Source organism: Anguilla anguilla, chromosome 8 (assembly GCF_013347855.1).
Source record: "Anguilla anguilla isolate fAngAng1 chromosome 8, fAngAng1.pri, whole genome shotgun sequence".
Classification (NCBI taxonomy): domain Eukaryota; kingdom Metazoa; phylum Chordata; class Actinopteri; order Anguilliformes; family Anguillidae; genus Anguilla; species Anguilla anguilla.
Window position 1 is genome coordinate 52,906,487 of NC_049208.1, and position 6,000 is coordinate 52,912,486.

The window sequence follows — 6,000 nt, forward strand, 5'->3', positions numbered from 1 at the left end:
GCCGCTATGGTTCTGATAGGACTGTGCAGATGGGCGGTGCAGAGCTCCCCCTGCTGGCCATTAAGCCTAGCGCACATACTTGGTACACGATGGAGCAGTTTTTCGTTGCAGATGAGAACACATCCTCACAATGGATGAAAGCGGTTGCTGGAGGACCCCGTGAGTTTGGGATCTGGGGTCTGGCTCGGATCAGAGAATCGGGTGGAAATCGCAGCTCACGCTGACTGTTGAAACAAGAGCGTTTGGGCTTGAGAAGCTGGGCGGAGGGGCAGATTCTGTAAAATCGGGTCCACTCCGGCTTTGACACTCGCAGGAGGTTCTGGTTAGTAGCAGTGTACCGCAATGGTTAGCGAACTGGGCTGGCAACTCAGAGGTTGCAGGTTTGATTCCCAGGTGGGGCACTGCCACAGTTTGCTTGAGCGGAGGCACTGCACTTGAATTGCTTCACTAAATATCCAGCTGTATAAATGGACTGCACATAGAGAATGTAAGCTGTGTAAGTCACTCTGTATAGCAGCGTCTGCTAAATACCTGCTGTTTGTTTTTTATTATGCTGTAAAGTGCAGCAGGAGTTTCTGGTGCTGTGTTTCAAAATGTTGCCGGCAGGTCATGCTCCTAAATGACTCTTCAAAAGAGGTGTGAAATTGGACACAGAACTGTTAACCCTTTGGAGAGTAGGTCTTCTGTAAAGTTTTTTTTTTTTTTCTTCAAAATTCTACATCAGTGAACATCTAGAACTCGGTTGCTTTCAGTCACCAGCAGTGATTGTGACATCAGCATTAGAATGTTCAGTTTGGAACATTCTAATCGCTCGTTTGTGATGTCACAGCGTACAGGGCTCAGAGCGGTAAGGACACTGGAGCTGCTCATGTGTAGAGCCTGTAGGATCTGCGGTGGCTGGGGCTGTTTGGTTGTGCAGCACTGTACTGGGGCCCAGCAGCTCCTATAATCCTGAAATGGGGGGGTTTCCATCCAGCAGGTTTCCCTTCTGCTGGAGCTGAGAGTGCTGGTGCAGCTGGACGGTCTCCCCCCCGTTCTCCCCCTCGCTTTCCCCGCCCCCACTGCCGCCCCCACCCCACCCCAACCCCTCCATTTGGCCGTGTTCCTGTGACAGACGGGAAGCTCTGGTCGCCCCGGTAACCGGGCCCCCCCAGCGGCCCCCGGGAGCTGGAGGCGTTTCTGCTGCGCCTGCCAATCACACGGCCAGATTGGGCTTCTGCCTCGAGAAATAAAATAAAGTAAAAATACAAAATAAAATAGAGGTAAAATGGCGGCGGAGGCGGCGGGTGATGCTTTCCCAGCCAAGAGGGGCGAGAGGAGGAGCTGGGCGTGCCTCACCTGCGGACCGGTCGCCAGCGGCCTGCGCCAGGCTGCTCTTAAATCCCGCCGCCGCGCCGGTGAAGGTGAAGCCGCGCCGCCTGGCATCGCTCGCTCGCCTCCCACAGCCGGGCCCTCGTGGGCGTCGCAAAGTTTTTTAAACGGGGGACAAGTTACACGGCGGCGCTTTGATCTGATTGGTTACCGGTCACTTCTAACCGCTTTGGAGTGGTATTGAGTGATGGTGGCAGGGATGGGGATGGAGCAATGGCTGTGCTCTAGTCGGGAATCAAGCCGGCAACCCCTGGGTTACAAGCCCAGTTATCCTGCCTGCTGCACCACACTGCCACAGAGTACATTGCAGAGAACGGGGACTGCACTTTGAAATGGAAAATGGAAAATAAACTAGCGATAATAGCCGTTGATATTTGATATGACGTTTAGTCAAGAAGACAGAAAAGGGACATTTTACACTCTCAGTGTGAATCTGAACATCTCGTGGAGGAGTCTTGTCCAACGTGAGGCGACCGGGTTTCCGGAACCTTCAGCGTCTCTGTGTTTTGAGTTACGCTTCTGCTTGTTAATGGAGAAGAGAAGCAGGCCTGTCAGCCCGATTCTCAATGCCCCCCCCCCCTCCCCCCAAGCCGTGCGGGTGTCAGGGCTCGTCACCGCACTGGTGTGTGGGTCACGCTTCCTTAGTTACCGTGGCAATCGCAGAGCTGTGGTCTGATTCCTACCCACAATGCAAAGGGGCGAGAGACATTAGCGGTGTTCAGCTGGGGTATAATAAACTCTGGGGGGTGGGGGGTTGGGGGGGGGTTGTTCTGTCTTTTTGATTTGGACGCTGTCGTCAGCTGGTGTTGTATTAACGTGGAAGCCCTGCGGCCAGCTGTGTGGTGGTCAGGATACCTTCGTCCTGTTTCCTGCTAATGAGCACAAGCCAATCACAGCCTCCAAAACCGGGGCAGAACTCCGATTGGGCGATTAGCCATCTCGCTGTAACGTACGACGTAGCCCCACCCCCCTCCCCCCCGGTCCTGCGCGCCCGAGGATCACGTCTGTTCTCAATGAACCGCCAGGATCACCCCCATCCCCCCCCCGCCAAGAAACCGCGCCCCTCCCCGTCAGACTTGAGCGCACAGGGGAAGCCTTTTGGGACGTTATGAAAGCGGGGTGGGGGGGATTTAATTAGCCTCATGCTGGAGTATATTAATCTCTGTGGGGGGGGGGGATCTCCTCAGACTCCGGAACAGGCTGTCCTATGAGGGCCGGCGTAAAAATAAATCTCCTAAAATACACAGGACCCCGTAACACCAGGTGGGTACTCACACACTAGTTCTGTCCCGTAGCAGTCAGCTTACGAACCACCAGCACCCTGCTCAGTCTCATCCATTTGCAGGGTCCTTTTCTTTTCTCTTCTGTTGTTGCTCGAGACACTGTTGGCCAAATGGATGACCACTCTTAGGCTGCGGCGGAGCCCGTGCGGGCGGAGTTTCTGGACGGTGAAATAAGCGAAAAACACGGACTGGCTCTGGGGTGCGCTGTCCTGTGAGGGCGCGGTCAAATGGCTGGGACCTCACCGCTGGCGATGGGACGTCCCAGCAGCTTCCACGCCTTAATCTCACCGGGGGGGGGGTCGCCAGCCCCCCGCCCCGAGGAAGGCGACTGGCCTGAAACGGACAGGCGAAACCGTCTCATCGACCCGCGAACGACTGCGAGCGAGGGAGCGATGGAGGGAGGGAGCGAGGGAACGAGGGAGGAAGAAAGAAAGAGAAGAAACGGCAGCAAACAGACAACTTGGCGAAAGTTCAGAGGAAAGAATGCAACGGAGGCGTTGTTGTGCGCGGGGCGGGGGGGGGGGGGAGGTGCTGCTGAAATGGCGCATGCGAGAGAGTGCAAACCAGCTGGTGGGGGTGGGGGGGGGTCTGGGGGGGGGGGGCGAGAGGAGGGGGGTCTTTGGAGGGGTGGCCATGGTGGTGGTGGTGGGGGGGGGGTGGGTGATGTGAATACATGGTGCCGAATCTCATCTGAGGGTTTAGAACAGTCTGTGACTTGGAATATATTTTTGGTGATTTTTTTATTTATTTAAGAAAAAAACGAGATCCGGAAGTGCTGTTATGTAAAACAGGGAGCCACACTCCACACAGCACTGACACTGAAGCGACATCTCTTAATTATCTCAAAAATCTTAATTAGACCATTTTTTGCAGCTCTGTGAATGATGGTCCTGGTGCTTTTAATGCTGTTTCCTGCTTATTTATGCACACTTTTCAACGGCTTATTTTATCCGTCCTTGTCTCCTCGGTCCTCGACTGACCCCGAAATCCATCGAGGAGTCCTTAACAGGACATTCCAACCTGTTAAATGGCCCTTGAAGGAGCGAGGAGCTAGGAGGCTCCTGAAGGATGCTTGATCAAGGAAACACGAGTGCATCCTTTGCGAAAGTATTAGTTTTGGAACGCGTGATGTATAAATAATCGACCTGTGGATCCCCCCACCTCCCCATCTGCCACATCTGTAATTGACATGACTTCAGACTGCGGTTTGACTGAACAAGGATGTTCCATTTGCCTAATACATGCTTCCTTGATTCCTCTGTCCTCTTATCCTTTTCGTGCATCTTCTGATGGCTGGAGCTAGGAGCTAGGAAAGGAAGCAAGGAGATAAAACAAGTTTTTGGAAAGATTCTCTAAACATAGTTCGAGTTGCTGTCTATGGTACTGCAGACTCCTAGTCCAGGTTCGAGTTGGTGTCTATGGTACTGCAGACTTCTAGTCCAGGTTCGAGTTGCTGTCTATGGTACTGCAGACTCCTAGTCTGGGTTCGAGTTGCTGTCTATGGTACTGCAGACTCCTAGTCTGGGTTCAAGTTGCTGTCTATGGTACTGCAGACTCCTAGTCTGGGTTCGAGTTGCTGTCTATGGTACTGCAGACTCCTAGTTCGTGTTTGAGTTGCTGTCTATGGTACTGCAGACTCCTAGTCCGGGTTCGAGTTGCTGTCTATGGTGCTCGGCCTGCAGCTTACAATTACCTTTAACTTTAATCATGCCTTTTCGATGGGCTCCCTCTCACTCCACCAGGAGCTTCCAAAAGCCCCTGCATGCTTCTGATTGATTTTGCTTCTGCCCTTCAGATAATCTCTCCCTCTCTCTGTTTCTCCTCTCTCCCTCCCGGTTTCTCTCTCTCTCCCTCTCTGTTTCCTTCCCTCTCTCTCTTTCTCTCTCTCCCTCTCCCCCTCTCTCTCTCCCCCTCTTGTTTCTTGCTCTCCCCCCTCCCTCTCTGCCTCTCTTCCTCTCCCTATCTCTCTCCTATCCCACTCTATCCCACTCCTCTTGTGTTCAGGTAGTTTTCTGAGGGGGCTTACAGTGGGAAAGTACAGTGCAGAGCTGGGCTGTCATTGGCTGCTTGGAGCTGCCAGTGAGAGACGCTGTGGGACAATAAAGAGACAGGGCTTCCTATTTTGCACTATTTTATGTCCTCTCTCTCTCTTTCTCGCTCTCCCTCTCTCCCTACTCCCTCTTTCTTACCTCCCTTTCTATTGCTATTGCTTTCTCTCTCCCTATCTCTCTCTCTTTCTCGCTCTCCCTCTTCGACCTCAGTTCCACTCAGTTTAACTGCGTTATTGGCATGAGATACAGGCCAGTAAATACTGAAATAAAAACCATGACAGGTTTTAAGGGGGTAAGTGGACATTTTGTGACCCCACTCCCTCAGCGTACAGGCTGTAGTTTTTTTTTTTTTTTTTTTTTTAACTCCACAGTAAATTGTCATATCTCTGCTCTTTATGCAGATTCTGAGCTCCTTTTCCTGATTAATTGCGCGGGTAAGAGAGCTCCGCTCCAGAGGTTGGAAACTAGGGGGTGGGCATAGGTTCTAACGTAGGGTAGGTGGTTTCGGTCGACAGGACACCTGGTCGCGGTGCAGGACACCTGGTCGAAGCAGGAAACTTCTTCAGCAACTTCCTCTTCTCCCATTACTGGGGAGGGGGGCTTTGGGCTTCTATTTTAGTCCACATAGAAGAGTGCCCCCTACTGGCCACCATTTGCTTTTTTTTTTTTTTTTGGATCATGGCAGGTTTATATCATGTGGATGGGGTCCTTCTATTTATTTTTTTATTTTTTAAAACTGAATTTCAATTTACTTATGGTGTACATTTTATTTGTCTAGAAGACTCTCTTGTCCAGATCAGAAGTGGAAAGTCCAGAGGTCAGAAAGTAAAAGTCCTGCCATGTGTTTCTTCCACCCACTGACTCAGCCTGTTGATTTCACTAATTAATTCTACCTCCTGGGTGAAGGACTGTGCTAATTAGCAAATCCTGGTGATTGAAACATCCTGGGGTGGACTTTTACTTTCTGAACCCGGATTCACCTGCTCTTTTCCAGACTGCCTTTCAATCAAATCATAATACAAGGGTGGCCAACCCTGGTCCTGGGGAGCCACAGGGTCTACAGGTTTTTGTTTCCACCTGAAATACAACAACCACTTATACTCAAGAAACCAGGTGAGGTGAGTTAACTGTGTACTGCTCTAATTGATTAATTAAGCGCAGAGTAAAAACAAAAACCAGCAGACTCTACGGCTCTCCAGGACCTGGGTTGGCCACCCCTGCACTATGTTATACACCATGACCATTTTTTATGGAGGTCTCATTCATCAAACTGAAAAAAAACGCCCATTTTTAGT

At 51.5% G+C, this 6,000-nt stretch overlaps 1 protein-coding gene across 2 annotated transcripts in view; it reads left to right on the forward strand.

Moving 5' to 3' along the window:
- LOC118232950 (ras/Rap GTPase-activating protein SynGAP-like) overlaps positions 1–6,000 on the forward strand; it is a 122,558-nt gene that overhangs the window by 9,302 nt on the left and 107,256 nt on the right. The window lies entirely within an intron of this gene.